Here is a 19,509-nt window from a genome sequence, read left to right on the forward strand (position 1 = left end):
AAATAAATAAATAAATAAATAAATAAATAAAATAGAAAAGAATATCTAGGAAAATACATTTATTTTTTTCTGTTCTATACGTGGAACCAATTCTTTGCCAAGTATATAAGGTTACTTTTAGTGTTAATTTCTTACTATATCCCCACACCTGGGCACAAAGGCTTAGAAGCATTGTCGGCAAAAGTACTCCTGGTGATGTTGTTGCGTCATTCTTAACCATGAAAATAACTGGAAACATACCTGTTATTTGGACTTAATTAGATTTTATTGACTCTTTCAATATCATTCTAAGGAAATTACCTATAATGTCTTAAACACATTTTTTAGATCCTATTGACATAACATGTAATTGACCCATTTGAAATGTACTGCTCAATATATTGTAGTATGTTTATGTAATTGTACAGTTAATTTTAAAATACTATCATCACTCGAATATGAAATTCCATACCTAGTAACAGTTACTTTTAACATCCCTCCTCCTCAAACCTGCCCAGTCTTAAACTACCACAAACCTATTTTCTGTTTCTTTAGATTAGTTTATTTTGCACATTTCATATAAATAGAATCACAGAATATATGGCTGGTTTATTTTACTTACTGCAATGATTTCAAGACTCATCCATATTATAGCATTTATCATTAATTTATTCATTTTACTGTGAAATACCATTCCACTGTATGGACATACCATATTTCATCTATTCATCTATCCATCTGTTGATAGATTTTTAGATTGTTTATACATTTTAGCTATTAGGAATAATGCTGCTATGAACGTTCATATAGTTTTCTGTGGTTGTTATTTTTTATCTTCTGTATATATCTAGGAGAGGGATTGCCAGATCATATGGCACTTATATGTTTAACATTTTGTGACATTTCCAAAATTTATATCAGCAATATATAAAGATTTCAGTTTCTTCACATGCTCTCTGATGCAATTATCTGTCCTTTTTATTTTATCTCTCATAATATATGTGAAGTAACAACTCATTGCAGGCTTGAGTTGCATATCCTTCAAGAATAATGATGTTGAGAATGTGTATATGTGTATATATATGCGTGTGTGTGTGTGTTTGTGTTTTAGAACTATTTGTTCAAATCCTTTGCCTATTAATAAAATTGGAATATTTTTATTTTATTATTGACAGAGTTCTGAGTATAAGTTCTTTATTGAATATGATTTATAAATATATTCTCTTATTTCATGTCTTATCTTTCGAAATTTGATGGTTTCCTATGAAGCACAAACATTTTTAACTTGGAGGAAGTCCACTTTATTGATATCTACATGTATATCTCTAATTATTTGTTATTTGTGCTTTTGGGGTCACATGTAAGAGACCATTGCCTATTCCAAGAACATGAAAACGGACTACTGTATTTTCTTCTAAGATTTTTGTAGCTTCTTTTCCTACATTTAGGTGTATGACTTCTATTGAATTAATTTTGTTTGTGGTTTGAAACGGGACTCCAAATTCTCTCTCTCTCTCTCTCTCTCTCTCAGCATAAAAATATACAGTTGTTCTAGAACCCTTTAATGAGAAGTCTGTTCTTTTTCCTCAGATTTTCTAAGCACAGTTGTTGAAAATCAACTGATTACAAACGTTAAGAGTTTATTTCTGGACTCTCAGTTCTATTGCATTGCTCTGTATATCCATCCTTACACCAGTGGCACAATTACTGTAGCTTTGTAGTAAATTCTGAGATGGGAAAGTAAGATTTTTATTCTTTCTTATTTTTAAAGATAACAATCAAAAATAATTGCCTGAGCTAAAGAATGGATTATAAATATATGGATTTACTTTTAGTCTGCTCCAACATTTTATTGAGACTATTTTTAACATAGGCTTTTGAATTAAGTGGACCAAAGCAGAGAAATAGCAATAAAATTGGTACTAAGAAAATAGATAAATATGTGACACATTATTTAGCAGATTCAAGAAATGTGAATCTCAGGACAGTGCTGGGAAAGTAAGCTACTCCTTTGAAAATGTGGAATTCTCAAAAGTCTAATGAATTTGTGGTACCACGTACCTCATTTATATAGTCTTTTACTTCAAAGCAGAACTAATTTAAATAATATATCCTTGTGGCATAATTTATTTCTTAATGGGTAAGTCAAAATAAAATATAACACTTACGGGCACCTAGGTGTCTCACCCAGTTAAGAGTCTGACCGATTCAGTTCATGATCTGTCAGTTCATGAGTTCAAGCCCCACAACCAGCTCTGCTGTCAACACAGAGCCCACTTTGGATCCTCTGTCTCCCTTTCTCTGCCCCTTCCATGATCTCTCTACTTTTCTCTCTCAAAAATCAATAATAAATATTAAAATTAAAATAAACCTAATATAGCACTTAAAGGAATAAAAAACATACTAAAATAAAACAAATGGGAAATCATGAAAGGAAGTGACAACTATCTAGAGAATGTCATTAGAAATTAAACAAATAATGTAAAATAAACTCCTGCAATATTTGGATAAGAAAATCAGGATTAAAGTTATTTATGAAGTAACCAATTCATGAAAGTTGCTACTTCTAAAATTGGTGGTAATCATAAAGTTGTTTTGAGGCTCAAATTAATTATGTATGTAAATATGGCTTATATTATTACCATTAACATTTCACAAGACCCCACCGTTTAAAAAAAAAAGGGAAAAAAACCAGCGACTTAGATAATAGGTCTAAAACTTAGACTTCTTAAAAAGTGATCTTACCTAAAGTAGAATTCTTATACTCCGAATAATGGAAATCAGTTCCATCAGCTCATGCTATAAGTGGCATGTGTCAGCAGTGAAAATGTGAATAAAATAGCTATGGATATTTTATATATTCAACACTTTAAGAAATAATATCTATTTAGTATTTTGAAGAATATACTTTATTATCTGTGACATAGCCTATGAAAATACTTTAGTAATATTTTGAGAAATATTATAAACAAATTATGTTTAGAGTTGTGTCACATCATAATCTTGAAATATTTTTATTATTACAAAAGCAATTTATTATCTTTCATGACTATTTAGGGGACAATGCTGAATTATATTAATAAATGATTATAACTACCAGCCAGGAATATGAATAATTTTGATGTTATTTTTTCATTTCTTTCTTTTTTTAAGTTTATTTTATTTATTTTGGGGGAGCAGAAAGGGGAGAGCAGAGAGAGAGAGAATCCCAAGCAGGCTCTGCACTGTCAGCACAGAGCCTGACGTGGGGTTCAATCTCACAAACCATGAGATCATGACCTGAGCCAAAACCAAGAGTTGGACACTTAACCTACTGATCTACCCAGATGCTCCATATTTTTTTCTTGTATTTCTGCAGACATTTTTTTCTTTTCAGATTGCTTACCATAGTGTTGGAATACTTCTTTATTTTATGTGCAGTAGGAACTTGTAGTATTATTATATACTTGCTTTACCTGTAGTTGGGTATAAATACTATTTTGAGATATTTTAAAATCTGTGATTTTTTTTCTGTCTTCTTTAGACAAAGTTATTTGTTAGCACATCATGGTTTAAAAAATGCCAAATACTCATGATTATCATAGTTGAATAGAAAAATTTTCATGTAAGATTTGAACTTCACAATATGTAGAATTATTCAAATTCAAATAAATGTTTTTAACTGCCTTACTTGGTATAGTTATCATCAGCTCATAATTATATATTTTGCTTAAATAAGTACAAAGCATGCCTCATTTCCAAACAAAATTAGGTAACTATACTATAGTTGTGGGTTTAACTGATTTGTCAAAGGGATAAACCACTTGGTCTCACAATAATAAAATCAATTTTGTACACATGCCTTAACATTTATATTCCATATCATATTCTGTCCAATGACATGATTTTAATAATGTGATTCTGGAATCTACCATTATCAAGAACTGATCATTTGAAAATTTTGGTCATCTGGATGATATCATCTTATTTCTAGCTGACTGCACCAGAAGTCTATTTTTAGAGAGGTGACCTATTCCTTAACAGTGGACATCTATAGTAGGAATGAAGAATGGCTGATAGCACCCATAAAACAGCCTTATGTTGTTTATGAGGCAGTGACTTAAAATGGTAGTGTAAGCCTTGAGGGCAATGTTGTAGACATCAATCTTAAAGTATGTTCTGCTTGTGATAAATATTGACTGCATCATAGATTGGTCTTTCCACTCATAATTTTTGGAACTCTAGTCCCTTTCGTATTTATGTCAGTTTTTGATTTAAGAAAGGTATTCATGGAGGAACATTAATTATTTTCAAATCACTAGCACGTCCACCTTTCCTATACAGCTGCTGAGTAATTCAGCCAAGGACCACAGATCCATTTACTCTAATCCCTTATCTCATGCTCTGTCTCACCTACACTAATCCCAACAGGCACTTCATTTACCACCAGGAAATACCACAATGATAAGAATTACCCTTTTCCTTCAGTGGAATGTGACAAATAGAGGTAAGGAATGATAAATGGATTTATAAACCATTTCATTTCAAGACTACTATGTCGTGTTGATTAATAACTATAACTCTGTTTATAAGGCCAGAGTGCCAAAATTACACTGTATACTAGTGACTAAAATTAATTTTGTTTACTGAAGGGTGGGAAATTTGGAAGAGTTGAAAAAAAAGAGATATAAACAGTAAGATAAGACTGCATCAAGGTGAGATATCCTGTCCTTAATTAAAATAAAGTACAAATGATCATAAGAAAATGTACTCTTAACAAAAGAAACACTTGAAAATACATGATAATAATACATGATAATACATGAACCCATAGACTATTATGAAAATTATAAACATAGTACTATCCAGAAAGAATATATTATGCTATAACTACATATCAATTATATTTCTGTCTCAGTCCATTTGGGTTGTTGTACCATGAGCTGGTAGACAGAAATATATTTATTACATTAAAGGCTGAGAATTCCAAGATCTTCACATCATAGAAGGGACAGGGACTTCTCTAAGGCCTCCTTAATATAAGGGCACTAATGAATCTGGAACAGAGCCCTTGGGACCTGCTTATCTCTCAAAGGCTTCTCTACCTTCTATCACAGTAGAGCTTAGGTTTCAACCTTAGAATTTTAGATGGGAACAAACATTCAGTCTGTAACTATAGCAATGTGACATTAGCTTGCAGTGTGCCATCACTAAGTAACTCGTAGCAGGCCTTGGTGATGTGGGAGACTTCTAGCAATCTGGATTCATGTCTATGCATTCCTAACTTGTCCTTGTCACACATGTCATAATCTGCTCTGGGATGTCTGATTTTTGCTCCAAGGTTTTTAGTAATTTGATTTTTAAGTTTCATCTTCCTTTAAATATATCAAATTGTCACTTCCTATATGGAAGTGAGAGTGTGGTCTACGAACCTTAAGAACTTAAATAAAGCTTTGTGATGAGGTGGGTTTTTTAAATTATCTTCTTATTAATAATCATGATGAGGTTCTCAGATCAGTGAAGCAGAGTGGTATAAAATCATATTATTATGTATCTGTAAAGTGCTGAGTTGGATCATATTTCTCTGCCTTACAAAGTAATCATATACTATAAAATAAAGCATAACACTCTGCATTTATTGAGAAATGTCTTTATGAAAACCTTAAAATGAACACATGAGAAATGCCTTTGCTCCAAAAACACTTTTTGAGGGGCCCCTGAGGGGCTCTATTGCTTAAGCAACCAACTCTTGATTTCAGTTCATGATCTCGAGGTTTGTGAGTTCAAATCCTGCTTTGAGTCTGCACTTAAAGTGCTGAGCCTGCCCGAGATTCTCTATATCTCTCCCCTGCTCATGTTCTCTCCTTCTTTCAGAAAAAAATTAAAACAAAGCATTAAACAAATAAAAAGGAGTAAATAAAACCACTATTTAAAAAGTCACCTTTTTGTGTTGTAAAGTCTCATTAAAACTTAATTTATAAATCATATATACGGACTATTTCTAAAGAAAGAAGTTTTTTCTCCCCAACAATCTGCCTAGGGTTTTTAAAATTATTTTATTTTACTGTGGTAAAGAACACTTAACTTTATATATATCCTCTTAAAATTTTATCGTTGAGTATAGGTACAATGCTGTCCAGGAGATTTCTAGGGATTATCCATCTTAATTAACTGAATATTTATGCCCCTGGATTAATAACTCCACATTTCCCAGTTCCCCTAGCCCTGGCAACCACTATTCTATTCTTTGATTTTGAATTTGGCTACTTTAGATACCTCATATAAGTGGAATCATGAGGTATTTGTTTTTCTAGACTTATTTCACTTACCATTATGTCCTCAAGTTTCACCGATGTCGTCACATATTCCAGATTTTCCATCTTTTATAAAACTGATTAGCATTCCAGAGTATCTATGTGTATTCCATATAGTATAGTAAAGTATAGTATAGAGTTCCCTATGTATAGTATTCCGTATAATATAGTATGGAATAGTTTTCCATTGTATGTATGTGCCACATTCTCTTTATCTGTGAATGGATATTTAGGTTGTTTCCTTATCTTGGCTATTGTGAATAGTGTTACCATGAACACTGAAGTGCTAATTAATATATCTTAAAGATCCTGATTCCAGTTATTTTGAATAAATACCTAGAAGTGAGATTGCTAGACCATACGGTAGTTCTATTTTTTAAATCCTGAGAAAATATTGTCAGTATCCACTGCACCATTTGCCTTCTCACCACCCATTTTGTAGGAGTACCAATTGCTCCACATTCTCCAACACCTGGCTTTTGTTTCTTTAATAATATCTATCTATCATGACAAGTGAGGTGATATCTCACTGTGGTTTTAATTTGCATTTCTGGGATTAGTAACATTGAACTTTTTGTGTTTATTTATTTTTATTTATTTGTTTTTAATTTTTAATTTCTTTTTTATTTGAGATTGAGAGAGAGATCACAAGTAGTGGGGGAGAGAGAATCTTAAGCATGCTCCACACTCAGCACAGAACCCAATGCATGCACACATCATGATCTGAGCTAAATGCAGGATTTGGACACTCAAAAAACAGCCACTTAGGTGCCCCAAACCTTTTAAATATACCTCTTGGACCTTTGTATGTCTTCTTTGGAAAAATGTCTGTTCAACTCAAGAGCTCATTTTTTAAATCAAGTTAATAGGTATTTTTTATTTGTATTTGTATATTTTTGTTGTGACTATTGAATTGTAGGAGTTCTCTACATATTTTGGAGATTAATCATTATCACATATGTGGTTTGAAAATATTTTCTCCAATCCATATGTTGTCTTTCACTCTAGTGAGTGTTTCATTTCCTGTGCAGAAGTTTTTTGGTGGTGGTGATTCTTTTTTAGTTTTGTTTTTGTTGCCTGTGCTCTAATGGCATGTCCAGGAAAGTACCGCCACAACAAATGTCATGACATATTTCCCTTATGCTCACTTCCAGGAGTGTTACAATTTCTGACCTTTAAGTCTTTAATTAATCTTGAGTTGACTTTTGTATATGGTATAATAAAGGGTTCAACTTCATTCTTCCACATCATAGATATCAATTTTTCCCAGCACCATTTGAAGGAACTGTCTCCCCCATTGTGCATTCTTCTCACACTTGCTGCAGATCAGCTGACTGCGGTCTCTGTGGTTTTATTTCTGAATTCTCTATTCCGTTTAATTGGTCTATATGTCTGCCTTTGTGCCAGCACCATATTATTTGGATTAGTGTGCTTTTGTAATATATTTTGAAATCCAGAAGTGTGATGCCTCTGGCTTTGTTCTCCTTTTTTTAAGATTGATTTGTCTCTTTTTGGTCTTTTGAAGTTCCGCATGAATTTTAGAATTGCTTTTTCTATCTGTAAAACATGTCAGTGAGATCTTGAAAAAGATCACTTTTAGTTTGTATATCACACTCAGTAGTATGGACATTTTAACAAATTACATATTTCAAAATTATGAACACATGATGTCTTTTTGCTTATTTGTATCTTAATTACTTTCATCATAGGTTGTTGTTAGTGTACAGAAATGCATCTAATTTTGATATTTTGAACTCATATTCTGCAACTTTATTTAAATTGCTTATTAGTTCCAACAGGTTACATATATATATTTAATCTTTAGGGCTTTCAATATATAATATAGAGCATGTCATCTGTAAACAGAATCAGTTTTATTTTTTCCTTTCCAATTTGGATGCTTTTTATTTCTTTTTCTTGCTTAGTTGTTATGACTAGACTTCCAGCACTATGTCTAATAGAAGGAGTGAGAATGGGAATTTTCTCATTGTTCCTGATTTTTGAGGAAAAGCTTTCAGATATTTACCATTGAATTCGATGATGTCAGCTGTGGCCTTTCCATATATAATATTTATTACGTTGAGGCAATTCCTTCTAGTCTTAGTTTGTCAGAGTTCTTTGTTGTATTGGTTGTTGAATTTTGTTGAAGATTTTTCGCCATCACTCAGGGACTCATGTGACTTTTAATAATCTTTTATTCTGTAAATATAGTGTATCACATTAATTGATTTTTATATGTTGAACCATTTTTGTATTCCAGGGATAAAACCCACTTGGACCTGGTAAACAGTCATTTTAATGTGTCATTGGATTTGGTTTGTCAGTATATCGCTGAGGATCTTTTATTGTACTTTCATCAGAGATATTGGCCTGTAATTTTCTTTACCTGTGATATCTTAGTCTTGCTCTGGTATCAGAACAATGATGATTTCTGAAAACAAGTTTGGACACATTTTCTCCAACTAAGGTTTTTGGAGAAACTTGAGAAGAATTGGTAATAAGTCTCTTTTCAATGCTTAAGTAGCATTCACCATGCAGTCACCTGATCTTCAGCTTTTCTTTGTTGGGGATTTGTGTTTGCTGATTCAATCTTATTTACAGATCTGTTCATACTTCCTATTTGTTTGTGATTTATTCTTGGTAGGTTGTATGTTTCTAGGAATGTCTCCATTTCTTCTGTGTTACCTGCTTGCTTGGTATATAATTTTTCATTATAGTGTTTTATGATTCTTTTAATTTTTGTGGCTTTAGTTGTAATATCTCCTTTTTTATTTCTTTTTTTTGTTTTTATTTTATTTATTTTGAGAGAGAGAGAGAAGTCATGAGTCAGGGAGGGGCAGAGAAAGAGGGAGAGATTGAGAATTCAACCAAGCTCCATACTACCAGCACAGAGTCTGACATGGGTTTGAACCCACAAACGTGAGATCATGATCTGAGCAAAGTCGATTCCTTAACCAACTGAGCCACCCAGATGCTCCCCTCCTTTTTAATTTTTGATTTTATTTATTTGATTCTTCTTTCTTCATTACCAAGTCTAGCTAATAATGTTAATTTTGCTTAAATTTTCAGAAAAAGATTAAATTTTGTGGATTTTTTTACTTCTCTATTTTGTTTGTTTCTGATCTAATCTTCATTATTTCCAAGCTTCTGCTAACTTTAGGCTTAGTTTGATGTTATTTTCCTAGTTCTTTCAAGTGTAAAAGTTAGATGGATTATTTTTAAAAAATTTTTTTAAATTAACATTTATTTATTTTTGAGAGACGCAGAGTGAGCAGGTGAGCAGCAGCGAGAGGGAGACACAGAATCCAAAGCAGGCTTCATGCTCTGAGCTGTCACCACAGAGTGTGAAGTAGGGTCTCAATTCATGTATGGCAAGATCATGACCTGAGCCAAAGTTGAATGCCTAACTGACTGAGCCACCCAGGAACCCCTGAAAATATGTCTTAAATCTAAGTATTAACCCCTATGAACTTCCTTCACCTTTTTCTAACAGTAGAATATTAATTTATTAGTTTTAGATATAGAATTTAGTGATTCATCATTTACATACAACATGTAAATCAACAATTGTCACAGCAAATGTTCTTAATACCCTGAACTTCTTAGTATTGCTTTTGCTGGATCCCATAAATTTGTGTTGTATTTTAATTTTTGTTTGTCGTGAGATGTTTTCTAATCTCCTTTTAGATTTCTCCTTATGACTAATTGTTGTTCAGAACTATATTGTTTAATGTCTATGTACTTGTGAATTTCCCAGCAAGTTAAGTCAAGTATTGATCTCAGCTTGTTGGTGGTGGAAAAGTTTTTGTCTCTCCCACTTTCTTTGGCCTGCAAAGGTTCTTTTGATAAATTCACTCTAGTCTTATGGGGAGGAGAATGTCCCTTGATGTGGTAAATGCTCTTCCTTTATGTTTTCTCTTTTTTTTAATGAATGTTTATTCATTTTTGAAAGAGAGAGAGAGAGAGAGAGAGAGAGAGAGAGAGAGAGAGAGAACAAACTGGGGAGGGGCAAAGAGAGAGACACACAGAAACCAAAGCAGGCTCCAGGCTCCAGGCTCCAAGTTGTCAGTGCTAATGCAGGCTCAAACTCATGAACCATGAGATCATGACCTGAGTTGAAGTCTGACACTCAACTGACTGAGCCACCCAGGTGTCCCAACATTCTGTTTTCCTTTATGTTTTCAACATTCTCTGTTTGTCTTTAACTTCTGACAATAACATTATGATGTGTCTGTCTTAGCCCATTTAGGCTGCTATAACAAAATACCAAAAACTGGATAGATTATAAACAAATTTATTTCTCACATTTCCAGTTACTGGGGAATCCAATATAGTGGTGTCAACACATTTGGTGTCTAGTGAGAACCCACTTTCTGGCTCATAGACAGGTGTCTTCTCACTGTGATTTTACTGGTGGAATGGACAAGAAAGCTCTCTGGGGTCTCTTTTATAAAGACACATTTCCACCTATGAGGGTTACACTCTCAAGATGTAAGCATCTCTTAAAGTCCTGCCTCCAAATACCATCACACTGAGGATTAGGTTTCAACATATGAATTGGGGTGGGGGTACATATCCAATCTACAACAGTGTCTCATGGTGTATTTTTTTGAGTTTTCTTATTTGATGCCTTTTGGACTTCTTATATATGGATGTTCATTTATTTACTCAGATTTGTGAAATTTTCAGCCTTATTTCTTTGAAGAAGCTTTGTGGATCTCTCTTTCTCTCTTACACTTCTGAGATTTAATGACACAGGTTTAATGGGAAAAGATACATACATAGCCATGAACTATACTTATACAAAGAAAATACTTAGTTATTTACAGTTATATAAATACAATGAGCCTATATTTAAGAATTTATTTTAGGGGCTCTTGGGTGGCTCAGTCGGTTAAGCCTCCGGCTTCGGCCTAGGTCAGATCTCACGTTCGTGGGTTCGAGCCCCGCATCAGGCTCTGTGCTGACAGCTAGCTCAGAGCCTGGAGCCTGTTTCAGATTCTGTGTCTCCTTCTCTCTCTGCCCCTCCCCCTCTCATGCTCTGTCTCTCTCTCTATCAAAAATAAATAAAACATTAAAAAAATTTAAAAAAAGAATTTATTTTGTAACATAGTAACTGAGAAGAGGAATGTGTTGTTTTTATGATGAAATTATATCTCTGGTAATTTCCTATGTTGCCACAGACTTGGAAATGACAATATAGACAAGAATTCATTTATATACAAAATATAATGTATTCTTGTCTCTAATTTTTTTTCTCTAGAAAACACATTGAAGGCCACTGAATAGTGAAAAATGTTTATAGTTTTCTTACAGGGTGGTCCACATTGGATTATAGTTTATCTCTCTTGTTTTTTTAAGGCATCATATGATTTTTTCTGTAGACACGTGTAGTGAATTAGAAAAGTCATTTGTGTAGAATCAAATGTGTACATAAAAGTGTCAATTCCAGAAGATAAAAAAGAACAGGAAAACAATACCATAAGTATGGAATTCATTCCTTACAAAAATACTCGATCAGATTTTCTGGATGAAAAACAACTAGATGAAGAGCACAAGTCTATAGTTACAGCCATCTTTGAACTTACAGTCTCATGAGTAACAGTCTTTAATCAAATAAGCAGATTTATATATGATGCTCAGTGTGATAATGGAGGTGAAGAAAATTAACAAGCTACTGCAGAAACATTAGACCATAGACATCGTCAACTGTCTAGATGACAAATGACACTAGTTTAGCATATGTTGGTGGGTGAAAAAAAACGGTAAACCATGGATAGAATGAAGTATTAAAACTTATAATACTTTTTATGAGTTAAATATGAAAAGTTTGGTAATAACAGCAGTCAAGAAAGATTTCTTGATTTCTACCATAAGCAGCTGAATTGTGAAGACAAGTACTTTCTCCCTTTCCCTTCAAAATATAAACAACGTCCTAAAAATAGGAAGCATTTTATTCTAATTACAGGGTGAGATAGTAGCAACAATGATTTGTTAAGAAAAGACAACCTCCAGGGCGCTTGGGTGACTCAGTCTGTGAAGCATCTGACTTCAACTCAGGTCATGATTTCATGGTTTGTGAGTTTGAGCCCCGTGTCAGGCTCTGTGCTGACAGCTCAGAGTCTGGAGCCTGCTTCAGATTCTGTGTCTCCCTCTCTCCTGCCCCTCCCTTGCTCATGCTCTTGTCTCTCTCTTTCTCTCAAAAATAAATAAACATTAAAAAAAAAGGAAAAGATAACTTCCCCAATATGTTTATTTATTTATTTTTAAGCATTTTACATGATGGTGACATTTATCCTGGGCTTTTCTAATTCATGTCGATCTTAAGAGTAGTGAGGAGTCTGGCCCACAGTTAAAACACAGGTTGGACTTTTCAAGTCGCGTCATAGATGGTTCCAAAGGCTTTACCTGGCAAGTCTCAGCAAGGGAAGCTGCCTGCTCACGAGACTGGCGTACAGCCAATGCACTGCAGGCTCCGGAAAGGGTTGCAGTCAAGGACTCTGGCCTTTCTGGCAGGTCACACTTTAATGCATTTTTGCCTTCCTAGCTTCGACATCTGCATTCTCAGGTCTGTTTATCTGGGGCTTTTGGCAGAGATCCTCCTCAGGCGCCTCTGCCAAGGTTGCTTTATGAGAAGAGGAGAAAAGCTTGAAGATACTTTTTTTCCATTCTGAATTAATACCCAGTACTTTTCCCGTCCTAACCTTCCTACTTACCCCCAGATGCCACCCGGGGCCCAGAAAACTAGGAGAAATTTTGGTTGAGGGGGTTCCTCGATAAAATAAGGCACAGATGCCATGACCCCACACCTGTGTTGATCCATTAGACCCTCAACTGGAGTGCCATTCCATGGGAGAAACGAAACAGAAGACTTGGCATTGGCCTGGTTTGGGTGTCTTGCTTTACTCTTGCTGTGATTATAGGCTTCAATATTACTTTCATTTGGGCCCATTGTTGCTTTAATTGGCTGCTCTGGTGGCTCAGCCCTCTCTCCAGCTTAGCTAAACTCCTGACAAACAGCTTACCTACACTTTTTTGGTGCTAGTTTACATACAGTAACCTGATTAAGTTAAATGTAAACCTTTAGTTAATATTAATATCTGTACCTCCAGAGAATATGGAATCCTGAAAGGGGAAAATCAGTCTAATGGACAACCCATACTGAATTTTCAAAACAATTGTTGATTCTTGGAAAACAGCTGTATTTGGGGACAAAACGTGTCATTTTATGTAAAAAATGTATGTCTTATATACATATAATTACAAATGAAACCTCAAAGAAAAGTATTTATGAATTATTTTTTTGTAAAATTCCTTGGAACTCTAAGTTTGTCATGCAGTTAAAGGGCCATGTTTTCTAGTGGCTGCTATATTATATATATATATATATGTATATATATATATTACACATACACACACATGTGTATGTGTGTGTGTTTACATGTCTGCATGTTTATGCACATAGGTATGTATGTATATTTGTGTTTATATGTACACATATTTATATATACATGCATGACATTGATTCTCATAGATAACCAGAGAGAGATCTGCTGCTTTAAATGGATGATTGTGGGGCGCCTGGGTGACTCAGTCAGTTAAGCATCCAACTTTGGCTCAGGTCATGATCTCACAGTTCGTGAGTTCGAGCCCTGTGTCGGGCTCTGTGCTGACAGCCCAGAGCCTGGAGCCTGCCACAGATTCTGTGTCTCCCTCTCTCTGCCCCTCCCATGTTCAGGCTCTGTCTTTCTCTGTCTCTCAATAATAAATAAAAATGTTAAAGAAAATATTTTTAAATGGATGGTTGATTCTGACCACTCATTTTCTTTGTTGACATTTGGCTTTTCCTACCTGGCTTCTTGGGAAGTCTAATTCATGTGCTGCATGAGATTGATTCTATTACAATATTTTTATTGAGTTTCCCTTTTTCAGGGTTATTTTTCTCATCGTTGTTATGATTGCAGTTTTCGGTGAGTTTTCCCTACTCGTGTTCTATTTTCTATTTTCCCAAGGCATTCCAGAGGTGTTGTGTAATATGTTTTGTTCAGCATATTTCTTGTCATGCATGTGCTGTGTATTTAGCTTCTTTCAACTTTTGGAAGATTCCAAATATTGCTTTCTTTTGGTAATAACTTTTACCTTTTTCATTCAGGTCACTGTTTGATGGCTGAGGCTGTGATCTTTTTCTGTTTTATTCATTGTTATGTTCTAAATATGTCAAAGAATCCCTGACCCATACTATGCATTCAATAAATACATGTTGAAGTAATGAATTAAAGTGAAACCTCCCTTCCTGTTTCAATCTTCCCTGTTGTGTTATTTGTGATGTTTTACCAAAATACTATTACTTGGTCAAAACTCTTGAATTTCTCTATTCATGTGACTGCCATTTATAGTTTTCTAAATGAACTACAGTTATCTGTGCCTTTGTGATTAAACCAATAAAGGAAACATTAATTATACCTTAATAAAATAAATAAATAATGTCAACTTTGATTACGATTTTAATTTTGAATTAAAGAGTTGAAATTAAAAAGTTAACAGATGAAAAGTAGTTTTTGTTTTGTAATATATGAAATGCACTTTGTAATTTTGAACATAGCACGTTGTTCTGTAACCTTGTTCCTTATCATTCTCTTGACACCATTACACTTCAATAATGTTTTGTTTTCATCCATTCTCACCTCTGTAAAGACCTAATTATCCCAACAGATTTATAAATCCCAGAAGAAAATTGAGAGCAAAAGCACACATTCATTTAAAAATTACCGAACAAAATATGTGCTCTTTAGCTTACGTAAAACATATATACGTATAAATACTATATGCATATTCTGTAATTCAGATCATTAGGGTATACTTATATCTTCTTGATATTTTTTCTATATACTAGAAGATGCATAGTTGTTTTTATTTTCAGTTTATGTTCGATACGAGACTGAGGGACTAGATATACTCTTCATATGAATTGCGATGTGTCAGTCTGCCATGGGCTGACTTCTCTATGCTGTATAGCTGGACCCAGTCACTGGATGAACATAAAGATGGCCCTTGGGCATACTGTCCTTCACTATTGATAGTGCGTACCCAAGTTAAACACAAAGAGAATTTAAGTACAAAGCTGCCTTATAAAAACAGGGTAGTCAAATTTCACCAACATGATTATTTTCAAATTATTAAGACTGGATAAACCCTTAACTCAGAGGGCTCATTTTGTGGTAGAGAACCAGATGAACAAAAAAGAAATAGATCAGAATGCCAATAAGAACAAATGCTATGGAGCAAAATTAAAAGGACAGTTTGGGTTTTTGGAACTAAATGTGTGTGTTTGGAAGAGGAATTGATTCTCAGAAGAGTGGTCATTCGAAACGTTAATGTGGAGGTCTTTCTTGAGTTAAAGAATTAAAGAAGATCAGAAGCTATTTATCTATGAGGATTTCTTGGGGTATCATGTTTGAGCAAGGCTGGCTACGTAATTTTGGGTGAGCAGTATAAAATGAAAATAAAGATTTCTTATTCAACAAGCATCAAAGCTTTTCCTTTTTTCTCATGATCTGTCTTAACTGACATCTGTCATGTATTTTTTATTTTCTATTTAATGTCACACGTCCATGGGAGTGGGACACTTGGTGTGCAAGTGCAGACCTTACAGGGCCCTGGGCTCAGTCTTGTGACTTTGTGCACTGACTCTCCTCGTTTCTACATCTAAGCCCTCATCAGGGGGGAAAGGTGGCAGTGGTTGCCGGGTGGGGACTGGGAAACTGGTACTTGAATAGGGCATAAAAATAAGTTAAGAGGAGGGTGGGTGGCTTAGTTGGTTATTCATTGAACTCTTGATTTCAGGTCAAGTCATGATCTCGCAGATTTCATGAGATTTGGAGATGAAGCCCCACATCTGGCTCTGGGCTGACAATACAGATTTCTCTCTCTCTCTCTCTCTCTCTCTCTCTCTCTTGCTCTCGCTCTCGCTCTCTATGCTCCTCTACTGCTCACATACATGTGCTCTTTCTCTTTCAAATAAATAAACTTGAAAAATTAGTTAAGATGAGACAAAGAGTGTGGTTTAAAATGTGTTCTGCTTGTTGAGCTACTCGGTAAAGGTATTTATTTGAAATGTATTTTCTTCATATTTCTATGAAGAAATGATCCCTAGAGGTAACGCTCTTATTTCCTTACACAATTTTCTTGTGGAAAAGGACTCTGACTGAAAAGTTGGAGGCAAAACTAAGCATGTGTGACTCAAGACTCCTAGATACCTTTTTGGGGTAAGTCTTCTCAGAAGAAGTAAAGATTCTCATCAGTTCTTGATCCTTGTTAAGCTTAGTAGTTCAAGCCCTATCCTTCTGGTGAGGTTTAAATTTAACCTTTTGACTTTGTCTCAGGGGCTAACTTTGCCATATTCATGGGTGAAGTATTAGCAAATGCTCTTGGCTCATAGCCAAAGCTGAATTCATGCATCCACCAAAGAGCTTTATTAATATAGTATTATTTTCACTTCCATCTGTCTGACTTCTATAACTATCTCCCAACTGTTTCTATATCAGGCAAGGAAAAAGAAATATTAGTTACACAAACTCCAACATGTGATTTGATCTTTCTTAATTCAGTATGTAGCGTGGAGTGTGCTGTATGGAGTATACCGTTTAAATGAGTCCACTGGGGTTTTGAGTACTAATGGAAGACCCTACAGGGTTTGCTTCAAAGAAGAAAATACCTCCTCAATCCTAGACTCAATCATCTTTTAATGTGAAACAGTCTGTTCCATTATAAACCTTTTTTTGCTTCAGCTCACCAGCATGAACGAAAAGTAGAAACAGTGGAGAGGACATCTGAACGAGATAGCATTGTTACTTTTTTGGGGTTTTGTGATAGTTCTGTCATCTATGATATATTTCTACATCTGGTACTGATAGAACTTAATTTCTGCTTCAGAGTGATCCAGTGACCTATCAGGGGTCCATACTGAGAATATGTGTTTTAAATGCAGCAATTTTGAGAAATAGTGTGTATTTCAGAAGGGTATCTACCCTACTTTGGGGAGGCTCAAAGGAAGATTCCTTAAGGATAACGCTGTTCAAGACCTGGTTTATAAAATAGAATTTGGGATTTGCCTCTGCAGGAAGAAAGATGATATAGAGGCAAGTCATGACATGATTAGAGAAGTCGATAATGGCTGGAGTTGAGAGAAAGCAGATAAGCAAGGCACAAGGTGAGCCTGAAGAAGTGATACAGCCAGAACTGGCTGATCATGTTGAGGATGACAGTGTAATTGATGGTGAAAGCTGCAGATGTTTTGAAATCACTCTTTATTTTGGGGGAAAAGACCAATAGATGAACGATTTTAAATGCATTTTGAAGGACAGATATAATTTCTAAAAGCACCAATACTCCTTTCTTCTTGGTTTGCAATTTTAAATAAGATTCTTTGTGTAGATTGATAGCATATCCTCATTTATAAAAATGCTGATCTATGACAGAGGCTTCTAATCTTTAAATAATGAATTTCAGTGACCCGTGAATCTAATTTGAAAGGTGCTATAACACTGCAACACAGTACAGTATTATGATCTAGTTTAAAATATTCGGTATCATTATGCCTTTAAAATGTTCCTAGGAATTAGGTTGATTATACATGAGCATTTGCTGAGTGAGTCCAAGAATGTAAATGATTGCTTGGATGGCTAACTCCAGCTTGAATTATTTCAGTAGATAGACCAGAGGAGAATGATGAAAACTTTAAAATTTTCCAACTTCTATAGGCAGCTGTCATTTCAGTTTATATTCTTGGTATAATGGGCTTTTGAAGTGAATTCTGCTGCTATAACGTTCTCAGCGGATGTGGAATATTTCTGGAGCCCAGCCGTCATTCTAAACATACAGCCCAACCCTCTCTAGGATTCAAGAGTTGCCACTTGTCACCTTTATATCCCCAATCAGAAAAGAACCGCAGAGAAACAGAGCACTTCATCATGGAAGTATTGGAATTACATTTCCCTTAAGGACAAATATTTTATCAATCGAATAAGACAAAGAGCCAGATTTTGCTTTTTAATATACATATGTATGTAATTTGTACTGCATCATGAGTATCTTTCATATCAACTCATATTCTTACTGCTAACAAGGTTGCACACTTTCATTTCATGAATACAGTGATAAATATACAGCCAACCCCATCACCAGTGTTGTTTCCTCATTATTCAGTACTTTCTGTGCATGGAGACAAAGTTTTGCAGTATGCTCCACATTATAGTGAATTATGGAACAAGCTTCCGCATTAGCATATAGTCTTAATTTTAGGTCTTAGCATCAAAACGTAAATGCCTCAGAGCCTTTTCTTGAACTAGTAACTTTTTTCTGTTATTGTTGTTCCCTTACACACAGTAAAAAAAAAAAAAATCTTTGTGCTCAAATAACATTTGTGTAGACTAGGACATAATTATTTTATACCTAACTTCAGTGCAAAAACACCATTGCCAATTCTTCTCATACTTGAATACACGTTATTATTTTCCAAAGTAGCATCTTTGACAGGAACTTGCAACTTGCATATCCTGATGGTCTTAAATGAATTGATAATTCAAATAGCATCTTCAAATAACTATCCCATGGTTTTGTTTTCTAAGACTGATTCTGATTTGACTCTGTTGTATAATAAGATCTCTAGGGCTCCCCTTGTTAACAGGGATTAGTCATCTCTAATATGTGAGGTTATTGTAACATTTATGACTGTAGTCAGTCCATTAGCTCCTTCATCTTACTTTTGGAACGCAATAAATAAAGCTTTAGCTATAAAAGTTAACATTCAACTTCTTCCTATCGCACATCTGCGACCAGTGCCCTCTCAAATTTTTCTCCTTATGCTGTTCAATACAAAGTGTATTTGCCTTTGCAGCACATACACACAAGAAATACTTTGGTGAGAGGAATGCTTTCAACCAGTGTTGTCATTTACTGAAAACATACAAAAGAGACCATCTCTTAAATACGGAGAATGGGTCACTTCTCTTTCCATACCACTTCATTGGTCCAATAAGAAGTGCCATGTGGACACATTTATTGCTCTCCTCAAATTAACTTTGTGTTATGATTAGCAGTTCTCAGATTTCTTGAATATTCTGTATGCATTCCCATCTATAGGATTTCGAGTTAAGTGTGCCTCTTCATTAACAGGATTGAATGACCTCTTTGTAATGTCTCCCAGTTCAACTCCTTATTCAAGATCCAATTTAGAATT

Source organism: Suricata suricatta, chromosome 1 (genome assembly GCF_006229205.1).
Source record: "Suricata suricatta isolate VVHF042 chromosome 1, meerkat_22Aug2017_6uvM2_HiC, whole genome shotgun sequence".
In the NCBI taxonomy this organism is placed as follows: Eukaryota; Metazoa; Chordata; class Mammalia; order Carnivora; family Herpestidae; genus Suricata; species Suricata suricatta.